Source organism: Oryx dammah, unplaced genomic scaffold (assembly GCF_014754425.2).
Source record: "Oryx dammah isolate SB20612 unplaced genomic scaffold, SCBI_Odam_1.1 HiC_scaffold_3, whole genome shotgun sequence".
Taxonomy (NCBI): Eukaryota; Metazoa; Chordata; class Mammalia; order Artiodactyla; family Bovidae; genus Oryx; species Oryx dammah.
In genome coordinates, this window is record NW_024070187.1 from 26,808,335 (window position 1) to 26,827,719 (window position 19,385).

The following is a 19,385-nucleotide window of genomic DNA, read 5'->3' on the forward strand; positions in this document are numbered from 1 at the left end:
TCCATGTGCCAATGGCACCAAATTTATACCTATGTTTTGTAACTTTTCCTTGAAATCCAGACATACACTCAACTTCCTACTCAATATCTCCCATTGGATGTCTAACAGACATCTCATATTCAGCATGCCCAAAGTTGAGCTCCTAATTCTGTCTCCCCACCACAAACCTGCTCCACTTCAGTCTTTGTCATATTAATGGGAACTTTGCACAGACTCAAGTCCTTAGAATCCTCTTTTACTTTTTTCTTTCTCTATACCTCATATCTAATTCATTAGAAAGTTGGAATGGCTCTACCTTCAAATATTTCCAGGCTAGACCACCCCTAAACATTTCTTCTGCCCCTACAATTATTTCCATAGCACCACAATCTCTTGCCTGGACCACTACTGTTACCTCCTAACACCCTTCCATTTTCAACTGTTGCTTCCTATAGTCTATTCCCAGCAGAGCCACTGGCTGATTCTGTTTTACCATGGACTGTGGAACAGTTCTACTCAAACTCTCCAGATTTTCTCAAACTCTCTATTTCTAAGAGTTAAAGCTATAATCCTTAGAGTCCTTCAAGGATCTATCAGATTTGAACTTATGTTCCTCAGCAATCAATGCAAAGAAATAGAGGCAAACAACAGAAGGGGAAAGACAAGAGATCTCTTCAAGAAAGTTAGAGATACCAAGGGAACATTTCATGCAAAGATGGGCTCGATAAAGGACAGAAATGGTATGGACCTAACAGAAGCAGAAGATATTAAGAAGAGGTGGCAAGAATACACAGAAGAACTGTACAAAAAAGATATTCATGACCAAGATAATCACGATGGTGTGATCACTCACCTAGAACAAGGCATCCTGGAATGTGAAGTAAAGTGGGTCTTAGAAAGCATCACTATGAACAAAGCTAGTGAAGGTGATGGAATTCCAGCTGAGCTATTTCAAATCCTGAAAGATGATGCTGTGAAAGTGCTGTACTCAATATGCCAACAAATTTGGGAAACTCAGCAGTGGCCACAGGATTGGAAAAGATCAGTTTTCATTCCAATCCCAAAGAAAGGCAATGCCAAAGAATGCTCAAACTACCGCACAATTGTACTCATCTCATGTGCTAGTAAAGTAATGCTCAAAATTCTCCAAGCCAGGCTTCAGCAATACATGAATTGTGAACTTCCAGATGTTCAAACTGGTTTTAGAAAAGGCTGAGGAACCAGAGATCAAATTGCCAACATCCGTTGGATCATCGAAAAAGCAAGAGAGTTCCAGAAAAACATCTATTTCTGCTTTATTGACTATGCCAAAGCCTTGGACTGTGTGGATCACAAGAAACTGTGGAAAATTCTGAAAGAGATGGGAATACCAGACCACCTGACCTGCCTCTTGAGAAACCTGTATGCAGGCCAGGAAGCAGCAGTTAGAACTGGACATGGAACAACAGACTGGTTCCAAATAGGAAAAGGAGTGTGTCAAGGCTGTATATTGTCACCCTGCTTATTTAACTTCTATGCGGAGTACATCATGAGACGCTGGGCTGGAAGAAACACAAGCTGGAATCAAGATTGCCGGGAGAAATATCAATCACCTCAGATATACAGATGACACCATCCTTATGGCAGGAAGTGAAGAGGAACTACAAAGCCTCTTGATGAAAGTGAAAGAGGAGAGTGAAAAAGTTGGCTTAAAGCTCCACATTCAGAAAACGAAAATCATGGCATCTGGTCCCATCACTTCATGGGAAATAGAGGGGGAAACAGTGGAAACAGTGTCAAACTTTATCTTTTTGGGCTCCAAAATCACTGCAGATGGCGACTGCAGCCATGAAATTAAAAGACACTTACTCCTTGGAAGAAAAGTTATGACCAACCTAGACAGCATGTTGTAAAGCAGAGACATTACTTTGGCAACAAAGGTCCGTCTAGTCAAGGCTTTAGTTTTTCCAGTAGTCATGTATGGATGTGAGAGTTGCACTGTGAAGAAAGCTGAGTGCCAAAGAATTGGTGCTTTTGAACTGTGGTGTTGGAGAAGACTCTTGAGAGTTCCTTGGACTGCAAGGAGATCCAACCAGTCCATTCTAAAGGATATCAGTCCTGGGTGTTCTTTGGAAGGACTGATGCTAAAGCTGAAACTCCAGTTATTTGGCCACCTCATGCAAAGAGTTGACTCATTGGAAAAGACTCTGATGCTGGGAGGATTGTGGGCAGGCAGAGAAGGGGACGACAGAGGATGAGATAGCTGGATGGCATCACCAATTCGATGGATGTGAGTCTGAGTGGACTCCGGGAGTTGGTGATGGACAGGGAGGCTTGGCATGCTGCGATTCATGGGGTCGCAAAGATTCAGACATGACTGAATGACTGAACTGAACTGAAATGGCAACCCACTCCAGTACTCTTGCCTGGAAAATTCCATGGACAGAGGAGCCTTGTAGGCTATAGTCCATGGGGTCGCAAACAGTCGGACACGACTGAGAGACTTCACCTCACCTCACATTTGCTGATGGTGCTGCCTACTACCTGCTCCGTTCCTTTTCCTGTCTCCTGTGCTAGAATTCTTACTAATGCCTCACATACTCCAGCTAGCACCTGACTCCAAGTCTTTGCTGGGGCTGTTGCCTCTTTCTCCAGATAGCTGCATGGCTCACACTTAGATTTCCTTCAGCTCTACCTTGTGTGTCAGTTAAAGAGGTCTTTGACTACTCCTGTCCTCCCGATCTTCCTTATCCTACTGTATTTATCCCGAGCCATTTGTCACCTCTAAAGTACTGCTGCTGCTGCTGCTGCTAAGTCGCTTCAGTCGTGTCCGACTCTGTGCAACCCCATAGATGGCAGCCCACCAGGCTCTGCCATCCCTAGGATTCTCCAGGCAAGAACACTGGAGTGGGTTGCCATTTCCTTCTCCAATGCATGAAAGTGAAAAGTGAAGGTGAAGTCGCTCAGTCGCGACCCCGTGGACTGCAGGCTACCAGGCTTCTCCGTCCATGGGATTTTCCAGGCAAGAGTACTGGAGTGGGTTGCCATTGCCTTCTCTGTCTAAAGTACTATATAATTTAATTACTATGCTCATTTTTTACATTTTTGTCCCTCCTCACTAAAATGTAAGCCCCACAAAAAAAAAGTTTTTCTAATGCTTTGTTGTTGAATGAATTCCCATAGCATGGGATGGTATCTGTTGCAGTTGGCAGTCAATTAATATTTTGAGAGAGAAATGAATGAATAAATGAAAACAGAAAGTAAAGAGGAAAGAAAAATAGACGGAAACTAAGAAGAAAATTATTACTATTATTATGGAATCTATATATTATCTCTTATGGTGATAGCTCACTATGTGATTAAACTATGGCAATTTAAAACTTTGGAATAATAACTTATAGTATAATTATAGTGAGAATATTTGGGGTGATTTTGAAAATATTAGATGTGGATTTAAAATACAGACATTTATCAGTGCCAAGAAGTGCCTAAGGAAACATGAGGACTAAATATAATACCTCCTGAATGGGATTCTAGACACCTCACCACCTCCTTACACAATCAATTGCCTGTTATAACTTCTCTATATTCAAGTTTTTTTCCCTTTAAAGTAATGTTTCTCCTCTGGCTCACTTACTATCTCTTTATTTCAAGCCATCATTCTGCTTTGAAACTCCATCATTTATTTCTTTCATCTTCTGTTATTCTTCCATTATATTAATAATTCCAAGGGCTAATAAACTCTCACTGCTCAAAGTTTCTGGCCTATGGTATACAACAATATTTCTTATGCAAATAAATAGATAATAGTCATTCTCCAGGTTATTATGTAAAAATCATATTATTCCAATCAAATTCTAAGATTTATTTAAAAGTTGATAGAATGCTCTGGTAGCATCAAAGGTATAAACACTGATTTATTCTTTTTTATTTTTCTTAATATACTTTAAGTGAAAGTGTTAATTGCTCAGTTGTGTCTGACTCTTTGCAACCTCATGGACCACCAGGCTCCTCTGTCCATGGGATTCTCCAGGTAAGGATACTGGAGCAGGTTGCCATTCCCTTCTCCAGAGCATTTTCCCAACCCAGGGACTGAACCTAGATCTCTGGATGGGAGGCAGATTCTTTCCCATCGGAGCCACCAGGGAAGCCCTAATATAATTTTTGACAATGCATCAAAACACTAAAATGTGTTATATCTGATGGTTGTTACTGTTTCCTTCTTGTGTCTATGTCTGATTTCTTTTTTTTCTTTTTTTAATATAAATTTATTTATTTTAATTGGAGGTTAATTACAATATTGTATTGGATTTCTTAAGATAAAAAAGTATTAAAAAAGACTATCTGTGTATATATTTTTCTTTTTCTTTTAAAAATATCATCTAGCTATTTTCTCTTCATTAGTTTATAGATATTGTTTGTTTATTAATTCTTATGTTAAAATAAAAAATGTACAGCTACCTGTGAATTTTGGGGTCTGGCCAGTAGTTTAGAATCCAATCACTAGTAAAAGCTGCAGCATCTGATAGTGATCTGGTCTCAGATTTGAGGAGATAATTCTATCCAAAATTTTTTTTCTGCATTAGGATTTTAAAGTAACCCCTTCAAACCAAAAATGTCTATGTTCTATTTTGAGAACTTGAAACTAACCACACCCATGCTTAGACTGTATTTGTAGACCATATGTAGCTCCCTCTCTTCCTTCAGCTCTTTGTTGATACCTATGTATTATTTGTGCATATTCCTGAATCTTCTTAAAAGTATAGAAAATATTTCTTCTCCTACCCAATTGCTAGCATAGTATTTTGTATGAAGTAGATGCTGAATCCATTTGATTAAATACATTACAGGCAATTTGTGAAATGAATAGAATTAACATTACACTATTTCTGCTAAAATTTATAATGCTTCAGCATGTTGCCAAATGGCCACGTCTATTCTTCATTGATTTCCTGTCAATAATTAAACACATATTTTATTGTTCCATTTTACTTAATTGTTCAGAATTTCCCATTTCAGCCATAACTTACTACTTGTTCTAAGTTATTTAGGCCTGCTTTCAGGTTCTAAATGACCACAATATCATTTTACGGATATAATTCATATTAGATAGAAAGCTTAATATAGCTTCTCAACATTTGATCACTTCATAATGTCATGTTTTTGGATTAATGGTAGACTGTATCCTATTTCACTAAGTTGAAATGAGGATCTAATAAAAATTATAGTGTCTAGTAAGTATAATTTTATTAAAATAATTGAGAGACTATATATCTAGAAATCACATTCCCCTTAATTGGTCACTGTAGGAATGTTCTGATGCTGCTGTTGTTGACTGCATGTCACTGTCAATGATGTGAGGTAATATAAAACAGAGTTGATAGGGAGATGTCAATTGAAATTGACTTTTCCAGAATCTTCCTGTCTTATATTTCTTTATTGCAAAGAAATGCATGAGTAGCTAATTTTTCAATTTCATATAAACTTTTTCATTTGTAATTATATCATTTTTGAGAAACCACTGTCTTGAATCACATGTTTCCTATTTTGGGTTGTTGGCTGTTGACCTAAGCTACTCCATGGTACTGCTGCCTTGACATCCATTTTGTTTTGGCCAAGTGACCTGCAGGAATCTTAAACTGACACCAGCCATTCATGCAAATGTATGCCCTAGATAAGAACTCAAAGAGTCACAAGCAAATGTTAAGTTCCTGATTTGCCTTCTCCAAGTGCCCTTGTAATTAACAGTCTGCCAGTCTCTCAGGGCCTTCCCCTTGTGCTTAGATAAGACCCCCATGCAACTTACCAAAGCTGTGCTCTTTTGGTTTCAATTGACCAATCTGGCCTTAGCCTTGGAACCCCAAAGCTGTCTGTCCCCAGACCATAATAAAGGCATGTGCCCCAGATCCCATGGCTCTGACTGTACTCTGCCTTGACCTCTCCATGTAGCCCCTTTAGGCATGCCATGCTTACCTCAGGACTGTGAGTAATAAACTTCTATTTCAATTTCTTTTTTGGTCTATTGCTAAACTGTGATTTAACATCTGGTACCCAATGCTCCTCTTAACAAATATTAATTTAACAAAATCAGAACATGGGCAAATTCATTCGCTAAAATACAATATAAATATCAAATTGAGCAAATTTAGTCAGATATTTTCTTTTAATGTATAGAAGCTCAATAGACATTAAGCCCCTTAAAAGAGAACTATAGTTCCAGTGTGAAGAAATATATTGGATTACATGATTATAGAAAAAAATATGAAAACACTTAAGCAAGTACAGAATGGTATGGGGAAAACTTAGCATGGATTAATAAAAAGAAAGGTGAATGTCAACCTTAACAAACCAATTAACTTTCATCATGCAAGAGAGTCAATGAGCTCCTGACAGGGGTAAAACGATAGACATAATTTGTTTACAGATTAAAAAGCCTCTTTGACATGCTACCACATCATAGACAAGTACTTGAAATTAACAAGTTATTTATGGAGAAATTATACGTTGAATGAAAAAAAGCACACAGTGGTGAAGAACATTGACAAGCATTCCAGATTACATAGAAGGAAGGATGAAATGGAATGAGAGGGCTGCAGCTGTGCCCACACACAATGTCTGCTCAGAGAGACATCTGTTAAAGGGAACAAAATTCAAAGTTGGGAGAGAACTAGCATTGCCAGTGAAGAGTACTGATTCAAAGAAATTAGGTCTGTATTAGAAATTTATTTCCTTGATATTTCGCTGGCTTGAATTTCTTAGAAAACATGAAAGAACTTTTCATCAGCAATAGCTGTATCTTTCGTGTCAAAATGGATCTCACACACTAATGAATGATTAGAATATTCTGTTTGAAGGACATATACAAGCAATGGCAGGGCAGATCTTCACTGCCTTCCTTCAGTCATATATTTAGACATAATTTCTCCTTCTTCTTCACTTCATGTTTTCCTATGCTTATACACCCATTCCAACATAGCATTATGTCCCATACATTTTGTATATTCCAATAAAGTCCCATTTTTCATATTTTCACATCAGTCTATCAGACTCCAATATTTTTATACTTTATATATTTTAATAATTTTCCAAGATAAGTTGAATTATTTAGTATGTAACTCCAAACCTGGCTCACTTGTAAAGAATCTGCCTGCCAAGCAGGAGACGTGGATTTGATCCCTGGGTTTTGAAGACCCCTGGAGAAGGAGATGGCAACCCACTCCAGTATTCCAGTATTGCCTGGGAAGTCCAATGGACAGAGGAACCTGGCGGCCTACTGTCCACGGGGTTGCAAAAGAGCTGGATATGATTCAGTGACTAAACAACAACAACAAAAACTGAGTTACTGACATAATCGCCTGAAGTTTAATTTTGACACCTCCTTTTCTTCTCCTATCCAGGGGTTTCCTTAATACATTTATATTTTCTTTTCTTCATTATCCTCAAACTGATTTTATTCATCTCTAATACTGCTAACCTATATTATTTCAATTGGTTCAAACAGTGTCCAAGTATATCTTTATTCTTTAAAGCATGTACCATGCTAATTGTTTTATAAGCATTATTTTTCATAATTTTTATAGTGCTATGTCAAGAAAGGCATTACTATGCCAGTTTTACAAATAAGGGGAAGGAGACTTAGAAAGGCCAACAAACTTGCCACAGGCCACTCAATTGGTTAGAGAAGGATCCAGGATTCAAACGATACTCTAAGGACATGTTTCTGTGATACTTCCTGTAATTGTTTCCCATCTGTTGTCCTTGCTTGACTTAGTAGATCCTTTATATCGCTATAAAAACCTTTTTTTAAAAGGTTATTTGAATTTGAATTTAAATCCCTTCAGTGCAGTCCGCTCTTCTCAGCCATATTGCCTTCTGGATAAAGTCTAAACCCTCAGCATATCATACCAACTTCTCCCCAACCTGATCTTTCAGGTCCCATCTCCCCTCACTCCCCACCTAACTGCTCCAGCCATACTAAACTACTAGATTCCTTTTGGCAAGTTCTTGTCCTGACCTTCAAGTCATTACAGTTCCCTTAGTCTCCTCTCTCATTATCCACTAGGTGATGTGGATAATTTCATCTTCTCTGCCATATTCCATTGTTTGTAGGTAAGCCTCTTTCAGGAGAGTGGCTTACTCTCCCAATGCCTAGCACACTGACTTTCACATAGGAAATGCTCAATAAGAAACAGCTGAATTAATGTACAGATATATCCCAATGACCTCCCTCTGTCTTATTGTATGAATTTTTAATAATTTAATTTAGATTTATACTCTGAATTTTTAAAATGATTTGATTATGTGTGTTCATATTTAATTTTTGGTCTTATGTATACAAAATTTTGTGGTGTGAATTTTTCACTTAATCTCGCTTATTTAAAAATAGATATTTAGATAGTAACATATATTTTTCAAAATTATGTTGGGACAGATGTATAATATTACCTCTATTTGGTGTGCTTGACTATTTCTTTGTCATTGAGAATTAAGACAATTACAATGTTACCCATTATGGATAACATGCCAATAAACATTAAAGTGGAAATATATTTTTTAAATATATTCTTGTCAGTATCTCTCTTATGGTGCATACTCAGAAATAGGGTTAGTGGATTAAGGCAACAGTTTTTACATGGCTTTAAAAAAGTATTCAATAAACTAGCCTGTGGGCCATGCTTGACCCACTGCTTGTTTTTATAAATAAAGTTTTATTGTAACACAGCCACACATTCATTTAGGTATAACCTATGGCCTGTGTCACATTTCAAGGGCAGAGTTGAGTAGTTCATCCCCTACAGATGAGAATCTTTCTCACTCTTTGCAGAAAAAGTGACCAACTTCTTGAAGACATATTACTCAACTTATTTCTGAGAGGCAGTTTTTATTACCAACAAAGTAAGAGTTGAGTGACTTCACCATACCTTCAACTATGATGAGAGTTATGATTATAGTAAAACATTTATGAATTGTCTTTTCTCCATGATGGTCTCACACTTTGTACTGAGAGGAAGGATGAGAGATGGAGACTTTGTACCAAGGGGCTTGGCAGCTTAGAAAATTGCCCTGAAGCTTGGTTATATATGCTTCCAAGGCTATTACTTAGGGAGTCACCATATTAGTACTTCAGCGACTGCCAGGTGCTTCCTTTTCCTAGTTAATGAGTTCTATGGAGCGCTCATTCTCATCTAGTTTGCAGTGCTAACAAATCCAAGAGAAATGTAAGAAATCTACCCCATCAGACTTTGTGATATTGTCTACTTTAGCATGCTGAACTGTTGCAGATGTTTTGCATTCTAAGGGTACAGTTTAACATACACAAAAATGCCTTAAAGCAAAATTTAGGTTATTGCATAAAGCTCTGCTGACTTGCTGCAGCATGTCATTATGCTGAGATTGCATGCCAGGTGCAAAAGGGCTATTAGGTTTCATCATTTCTGAGTTGCAAAATCAAGTAACATGGGTATATAATAGGTCAGATTATCTTCTTGTAATACAATGTGACCCAATTTGCCAAATAAAAATGGAATGAAAACAGCAGCTTGTAGCAACACCTAAAATATCTTCTGAGTCATTATCTCTTTAATGAAAAGCAACACTGGACAATTTCAACGCAAATTGTGGTTTAGCATCTCATTAACTGAATAATGGCTTTTACACAGGATGCGTTTCTAAACACAAAGTGTTACAAAAATGTTACGCCAAAATGAGTTAAGGCCATGCTTCTATCCATCCTCAAATGACAAGATCTTTCTGTCCTTCATTATTTTACAATAATAATTTGTTTTTTCTTTTATCTTCCACAGATATTAAATAGAACAGAGTAAGGTTTCCAAGCAGCCTATTTGCTTTGTTTCTGTGTATTTAGATATTATTTCCACTGTGGATTATGTGGATATTTGATTCTGACTTAACATTTGACCGATATACTTTTTTCTCAGGAGACTTAGGGAATCTAAGAATAAAAGAGGAGTTGACTTTGGGTATGAAAGTTCTCTCGGGACATAAATTTCTACTGGGCATGTTCTAGTGCCCATAAAACAAATCTTGCAACTTTTTAATTGAACCCTACTGAGACTAGTATGTCTCTATTTTTTAGTTCATTTAAAACATCCCTCTCCAGAAGTGGTATTTTCCTTTCAGTAATCAAGCAATTACTAGGCTGATTTCACTTCTTTTGAAGAAACTCTGTCTTGTGTTCATCAGCCTGTTTCTTTCACCCTGATAACCCTGGCTACTGGGGCTGGAATAGCTGTTCCATACCAGGCTTGAATATCTGCAGGCATTTTCCTCCTGTTTCACACTGAGTTAGCAATCAATCCCATCTGTTCTTTATCGTTAGGATTTCACAGTGTGCTGTAAGCCATTCTTCAAATAAGGTCTTAAACTTCAAGAGAGCTTTCTAGATAGATCTATACATGCATACACACATAGTTTTTTTTTTTTTAATATTCTCTAATTCCTACATAGATTTTAGATTTTAGATAATAGATTTTAGATAATATTTTTAGATAAATACATAGACATCTGGACATAATTATTTGCGAAAGAAACCTCACTTTTATATGCTCATCACTTTATCGTTCTCCATGAAATAGTATTGGACGACTAACTGTTTCGTATACCATGTTTATACTATTAGTAAAAGACAACTTGTATTTCTTTCAAAACACTCGTGAATCAGGCCAGATAATCAAGTGTTAACACTCTTTTGATTTTTATTTCGAGCAATTCTTCATTGACTTATACAATATTCTTGTATTTGATATATTGTCAAAGTCAAGAATATTCAGTACCCAATTCCTCACAGTCCATATTGTTAGGATATCAAGGTTAAAATATAGCAGTGTGTAAATTGGCTAGTGTATGACATGTGTCTCAAAGACAAAAAGAAAAACAAAAAACAGTACCCAAGAAAGCCCTACAAAATACTGTCTTAGCACTTTATAATTGAAAATAAACTTCACTTAATATTTACTTTAAAATATGAATGAAGTTGAGCTGTTAAGAATCCTTAAGAGTGCTGTTTTATTGTGTATGGTGTGAAGGCCTTTTAACACAAAACTTTGCTTCACATAGTGAAATTTGACTACTTCCATGGACTAATACTTTCAAGTAAATACAATTATTTAATATCTTTAATGTATCTCAAATGCTATCTAATACTTGATCCTTCATCTATCTCCTGTCTCTAAAACTGTTTTGATCAAAATACTAGATCTGTTTTCATTAGAGATTTGATGATACTTTTATATAAAATATACTTACTTATTTTCATTTTTGGTATTTTAGTAACATTATAAAATCCACTCATACCATTTACTAGAGTATAACAGGATGCCCTAAGTTTTTGAAAATAAATTCAAAGAGCTGTATAAACTCCTTGAAACCATGAACAATGAAGTATGGAAAAATCCAAAAACTATCTATTTTATACAAATTATATTTTCTATCACTTATTAAGAAACTCCTATAATAAGCATCAACTTTAATATATCAGGTTTGAAATATAATTTTTCTGCAAAAAATAGAAATTAACTAACTACACTTTGCCTAGTAATTGTTATGTGGGGCTTGCGAATGTGTCTCATGAAAGGGAATAAGTTTAAAAGCTCTTGAAATAAGATTATAACTTTTGAAAAGTATGCCTTTTGCTTTAGTATTATTAGAGCATAATTACTGGAACCATTAAAAGTCAATGTACCTAAGAAAGAGCATTATAAAAGCATGAACAGGGATGAATTATAACATTACCATCTTCATTGGTGATGCAGCTCTATAGGGCAAAAGAGATTTTGTATATACTTTCTTTAATATATCATATCCGCATCTACTATATAATTTCTTTGGCATTTTAAAAATTAATTTTTTAGACAATTTATAATGCTGAACTTGGGAAAAATGTGATTTGAAAGTACAGAGGCATGTGTTACACAAATGTTTATTAGGGGTAATTAATGTTTCAAATTTTTCTTGAAATTTCACTGGGGGTGGAATAGGTCAGAGAAAACTGAAGGGAGGAATAGAAGAAGCATAGCTGAAGCCACAGGCTTTGTTTAGATACCTGAAGACAGAGGAGAAGCAGCCTGAGATGACATTCTCTGGTTTTTCCCAAGTTCTAAGGGAGAGGAAGTCAATGAAGTGTACCTTATTTTTCTCCCTAGTCTGTGACATTGTGTTTAACTCTATTTGTTGAAAAACTCTTACCTTTGAGTTTCAGTTTAAGATAGTCATTCAGCCTCTACATTTTGGATAAGATGTGACTCATTCCAATTTTTTTTAAGATCCAGTTAATCACCAAATTCTATCAGTTGTTCCTTCAAGATATCACTAATCTGAGTTCTTTTCACTTTAATTCATTGTCAACATCCTAATTCACAGTTTCATCACCTCACACAGAGATGAATCAAAGAGCTTTGTAGGTGTTCTATCTTCAGTCTCTTCCATCTGCTCCATCCTACATACAACTGACAGATGAACCCTGCTTAAATCCTTTTTATAAAAATTATGTCATTATCTACACACGCTTCACAATGAATTTCAGCAGTACATCCTGTAATGTTTCTCTATCTCTATATAAACAACCATATATTATTTTTCAAAGATAACAAGCTAAACTCATAAAAGCCTCTACATCTCAGGGTTTATATATCTACTGGAACTTGGTTGGATTTAGCCTATGAATTGAGCTTTAAATACAGAGATAAGATACCACTACTAAAAATGTTCATTTTTTTTCTATTCTCAGATTTTTCAAGTTATATCTTTTTTTGATATAGTGGCTGCATTATTTGTTTTTACAGTGATTATCTAGTTTTTGATTTAGAACTAATGGCTTATTAGTTATCTATTTCTCAGTTAATATTTTTCAAGATATAGGTATATTCTAATTCGTATTACAATGAAATAAATTAGAGATGTTAAGTTGTTACAAATAGATCAATACAGAAAGGATATTTTTGATTCCCAATTATATAAATGTTAAACTTTTTTTAATAGATGATTTTGCATTATAAGACAGAAATAAGTATAGCTATTCCCTGGGTCCAAAATTGGAGAAGGCAATGGCACCCCACTCCAGTACTCTTGCCTGGAAAATCCCATGGACAGAGGAGCCTGGTAGGCTGCAGTCCATGGGGTCGCTAAGAGTCGGATAGACTGAGCGACTTCACTTTGACTTTTCACTTTCATGCATTGGAGAAAGAAATGGCAACTTACTCCAGTATTCTTGTTTAGAGAATCCCAGGGATGGGGGAGCCCGGTGGGTTGCCGTCTATGGAGTCGCACAGAGTCGGATATGACTGAAGTGATTTAGCAGCAGCAGCAGATCCAGAAATAGAGGAAATCAGGATGTTTAATTGAATTCATTTGAGTGAAAGTTTTTCTAGTTAAACAAATCCTGATGATATTCTTCCTTTGGAATTTTAGGAAAGAAATTCAATTCATTAAGAACAAAATTCATTATAGATAATCTGTTATTTTTTGTCAAAAAAATTAAACTAAGCATATCAAAATAGATTTCTGTTACAGGTTTGATTGTGTCTGCCAAAATGATACATTTGAAGTCTCAACTCCCAGTACTTGTGAATATAACTTTCTTTGGCAATAAGGTCTTTACAGATGTAGCCAAGTTAAGACCACACTGAATTAGAGAGAATAATCCAATGACTCGTGTCCTTATAAGAAGAGAGAAATCTGTACACAGAGTAGACAGAAACACTGGGAAGAACTCCGTGTGGCAATAGAGGCAGAGATTAGAGAGTGTCATTTAAGTGGCTCAGTCAGTAAAAGACCCACCTGCAATTTAGGAGATCTGAGTTCAATCCCTGGGTCAGGAAGACAACCTGGAGAAGGGCATGGCAACTCACTCCAGTATTCTTACATGGAGAATCCCATGGACAGAGAAGCCTGGCGGTCTACAGTCCATGGGGTTGCAATGAGTCAGACATGACTGAGTGACAAACACTTTCACTTAGAAGTCAAGGACTTCCAAGGATTGCCAGAAACCACCAGAAGCTAGGAGAAAAGCACAGAAGGAAATATTTCCCAGAGCCCTCCGGAAGGAACCAACTTTGCCAACATCTTGATTATGGATGTCTAGCCTCCATAACTGTGACAGAATAAATTTGTTTTTCTCAGCCACCCAGTTTGTGATAACCTCACAGTAACCTTAGGAAAAGAAAACAAAAATGTCTGTGTATTAATTACTGGTCGACTGAGGGACTTCACTTTCACTTTTCACTTCCATGCATTGGAGAAGGAAATGGCAACCCACTCCAGTGTTCTTGCCTGGAGAATCCCAGGGATGGGGAAGCCTGGTGGGCTGTCATCTATGGGGTCACACAGAGTCAGACATGACTGAAATGACTTAGTAGCAGTATACCTATCTATCTATGCACCCATCTATCTCTCATCATCAGCAATCAAGCTATTCAAATTCCTTCCATCCATCCATCTGTCCATCCATTCTAATAAAGAGAATAAACTTTATAAACAGTCAAAGCCAAGCTGCAAGATTCTCAGATAGTTCTTAGTTTTTCAAAGCCTCAGTTTTTTCATCTGAAACATGAATAGGTTTAGGAGCAAATAAAGCTAAGAACAATACCAGACATATTAGTAAGGAATCAATAATAAAACACACACACACACACACAGAAATACATACACAGATACCTATACACACACATTGTCTGTTTATATCGATATCCCCTTTATTCCTCCACAATATCTATCTAGCTCACTATGTGTTTTTCTATATGCCTATATATATATATATATACAAATGTATAAGTGGTTTTGTAGCAAAAACTGTTGGTTGTCCCCCAGTATCCACACTTAACTCCTTCCCTCAGAGCTTCACTTCTGTACATAGAAATATAGAAAAAAATGATTATTTTCCAGCAGCCCAAATTCACAAATTGTGACCACAAAATTCTCTTCTAGCCATTAAATGTTAAATGTTGCACTAACTCTCAGTGAGAATGCTTCAGATGAGATGGTGCATCTTTCTTCGTCAGATCAAATCAGAGCCTGCTTGCTGGCATCCTATCAATGTGATTAATTAGAGTTCAGGTAGTCATTTTGACGATCAGGTGGAAACTGCATGAAGAGAATGCTAGAGTAAAAGACAGAAAAAGATTAATTATAATTTCTGTCATAGCTAACTATTTCTAACAGATGTTCATGTACTAATAACAAGAATATTTAAATATCAATATAAAACTTCCCATATAAAGAATGAAACATATAAATAAGTTGACTATAGAAGCTCCTATATGAGTCTATTTCTCATTATCTCCATTATTACTACCCTAGTCCATGAATTTACCACCTCTTCACTAACCCATTTCAGTTGCCCAAAATGGTCTTCCTGCTTTCACTTTTTTGTACCACCATGGGCTATTATCTTCATAGTAATTTGTTTTTTTCTTAAATAATGGGTCAAGTTATATATTTCTCCTTCTTAGGATGTCCCAATGGCTTCCACTGCACATACATCAAACTCCTTAAAATTTACAATAAATTTCTTTTTGGTCTGACCTAGTTTTATCCTTTCATTTCATGCAACATGCAACATTCTCCTTAAACCCAAAGTGTTCAGTTCAGTTCAGTCACTCAATCCTGTCCAACTCTTTGTGACCCCATGGACTGCAGCACACCAGGCCTCTCTGTCCATCACCAACTCCCGGAGTTTACTCAAACTCATGTCCATCGAGTCAGTGATGCCATCCAGCCATCTCATCCTCTGTCATCCCCTTCTCCTCCTGCCCCCAATCCCTCCCAGCATCAGGGTCTTTTTCAGTGAGTTAGCTCTTCTCATCAGATGGCCAAAGTATTGGAGTTTTAGCTTCAACATCAGTCCTTCCAATGAATATTCAGGACTGATTTCCTTTAGAATGGACTGGTTGGATCTCCTTGCAGTCCAAGGGACTCTCAAGAGTCTTCTCCAACACCACAGTTCAAAAGCATCAATTCTTCAGTGCTTAGCTTTCTCTACAGTGCAACTCTCACATCCATACATAACTATTGGAAAAACCATAGCCTTGACTATATGGACCTTTGTTGGCAAAGTAATGTCTCTGCTTTTTAATATGCTATCTAGGTTCGTCATAACTTTCCTTCCAAGGAGTAAGCATCTTTTAATTTCATGGCTGCAGTCACCATCTGCAGTGATTTTGGAGCCCCCCAAAATACAGTCTGCCACTGTTTCCACTGTTTCTCCATCTATTTGCCATGAAATGATGGCATCAGATGCCATGATCTTTGTTTTCTGAATGTTGAGCTTTAAGCCAGCTTTTTCACTCTCCTCTTTCACTTTCATCAAGAGGCTCTTCAGTTCTTCTTCACTTTCTGCAGATGTGGTGTCATCTGCATATCTGAGGTTATTGATATTTCTTCTGGCAATCTGGATTGCAGCTTGGGCCTCATCCAGTTCAGCATTTCTCATGATACACTCCGCATAGAAGTTACATAAGCAGGGTGACAATATACAGCCTTGACATACTCCTTTTCCTATTTGGAACCAGTCTGTTGTTCCATGTCCAGTTCTAACTGTTGCTTCCTGACCTGCATATAGGTTTCTCAAGAGGCAGGTCAGGTGGTCTGGTATTCCCATCTCTTTCAGAATTTTCCACAGTTTATTGTGATCCACAGTCAAAGGCTTTGGTATAGTCAATAAAGCAGAAATAGATGTTTTTCTGGAATTCTCTTGCTTTTTTGATGATCCAGCAGATGTTGGCAATTTGATCGCTGGTTCCTCTGCCTTTTACCCAACATGTACTCACTCTACATTTATTTCCTTTTATCAAATACTTAAGGCTTATGTCATGTTACTTTCATAAAGAGAACTCCTTATCCAAGATTATATCCCTCTCACATATACACACCCTACCAGCAATCTCTGTGTCAATGATATATTTTATATTCAGTTGGCCCATAGCATCTTATGGAAAAACCTGAATTAACTTTTCTGTCAACCCAATATTTTCTATGCTACTTCAATACAGTCTAAAATTACCTTGTATATGTATGTTTGTACATATATGTATAATTTTTATCAGCCCTAACTAGAATAGAAGCTTTATGAGAACAGAAACTTATCTATCTTATTTATATCTGTATCAAAGTTCTCAGAACATACCTGCTATACGAGGGATGCTCAATAATGAACAAATAATGATTAATGAACAAACAAATGAAGTAAAAATTAAGGCCTATAGAAAATACTTTAAAAAGCTGCACATGGTTATCCTGAACAAAGAATGATTCAGGGGAAATATTTGAGTAGCTGTCATGAAAATAAGGAGAAGGCAATGGCACCCCACTCTAGTACTCTTGCCTGGAAAATCTCATGGATGGAGGAGCCTGGTGGGCTACAGTCCATGGGGTCGCCGAGAGTCAGACACGACTGAGTGACTTCACTCTCACTTTTCACTTTCCTGCATTGGAGAAGGAAATGGCAACCCACTCCCGTGTTCTTGCTTGGAGAATCCCAGGGACAGAAGAGCCTGGTAAGCTGCCGTCTCTGGGGTCGCACAGAGTCGGACACGACTGAAGTGACTTAGCAGCAGTAGCAGCGTGAAAATAATCTAAAGATATTTCAAATGGAAAAATAATTTCTGCTATACTCTTAAGACTAGGATACATATTTTGATTTAAGAGAGCTAAAACCATTCTAAAATCAAAACTGTGGGAAGATAAAACGGATTGTTTGTGGAGTTTTTGGAATAAAATCTGGATGACTACAGGGAGGGTTTCTACAGAAAGGACTATCCAACCAGTCCACTCTGAAGGAGATCAGTCCTGGGTGTTCTTTGGAAGGAAAAGCTGAAAATCCAGTACTTTGGTAAAGCTGAAACTCCAGTACTTTGGCCACCTCATGAGAAGAGTTTACTTTACTCATTGGAAAAGACTCTGATGCTGGGAGGGATTGGTGGCAGGAGGAGAAGGGGACAACAGAAGATGAGATGGCTGGAAGGCTTCAGACTTGATGGACATGAGTTTGAGTGAACTCCGGGAGTTGGTGATGGACAAGGAGCCCTGGCATGCTGTGATTCATGGGGTTACAAAGAGTCGGACATGACTGAGCTACTGAACTGAACTGAACTGAAGGCTCTGTATAGATAATGTAGCTGCTTTATATACATTACATCTTCTTATACTGAGGATCTGCTTCCTCTTTAGTTATCATAACCCAATGTGGCATTATGTTATCTTAAAAGATGATGCAAGTAATCTAATTAAATTGATTTTACTTTCCTCATCAAGCCAGTGAGTTACTCTGAGTACTATGTCTCAACGGTATATGGAGATTTACATAGGTTACAAGAAATCCAGATCTTTGAAAGATTTTTTAATAACTTATTCCTACTTTTGGTCCCCTCTCAACCTATCACCATGATCACTGAATCATTTTTCTGATGAATGTGGAAGGAATATTATTAGAAGAGGCAGGGTGAATCATCCTGGCACTGGGATTATTACCATTTTTTTCTAAGTAGACCCTTTCCATTTCTTGTTTTTGATGCTTTATTGTATTTAGCACATGACCATATATACTAGGGAATATGTGTAGCCTTTCTCTTCTCCAGGGGATCGTTGCAACTCAGGGATCAAACCCAAGTTTCCCACTTTGCAGATGGTTTCTTTATCAGCTGCACCACAAGGGAAGCCCAAGAATATTGAAGTGGATAGCCTATCCCTTCTCCAGCAGATAATCTATGATCTGAGGGAAAGGTGAAAAGCACGAATGAAAGTGGATATGAAGACTGTTCCTGAACAGCATGGTCTGAAGGTAGAAGATAAGGAACTTCAAGCTGGGGTATCTAAGAGTGCTGCACATAATGAAAAGAAACAGAAATACTGACTAGACTCTTAGCTATAATGAAATCATCTAAAATAGCCGGAGTAGTTACTCAGAATTCAGGCCCTGCAATCAACCCTCACAGTCTGATTCCCAGTTTTACCACTTAACTAGCTGCAAGACTTTGGGCAAGTCACTTAAATTCTCTCATTTTTTTTTCACTGTAGAAATGAAGATAATTATGTCACATACATAATACAGTTTGGGGAGAAAAAATAAGTTAATTCACATAAAGCCCTTATCAAAGTGCTCAATGCATCATAAAAGGCCCACAAACATTAACACTCTGGTTCCTGTTTTACATTTTATGTGCTTAATAGCCTCTGCTTTCCTAAGCCTTCTACCTTTATCCTTTCTTTAAACATCTATTTATTAACTAGCTGAAAATAGAGACAAAATTATAGAACTTAACAGCAAAAATTAGGAGAGAGGAACTCAGCAGAAGAAGAGAGAATAAAGGTTGGGGACTACAGAAGCATGTCTTGTGACTATAAAGTAATGAGGTTCACAGTTTTCTTCCACAGGAAATTCTGAAGGCAAATTCTTAAGAAGAATTTCATTTCAAAAT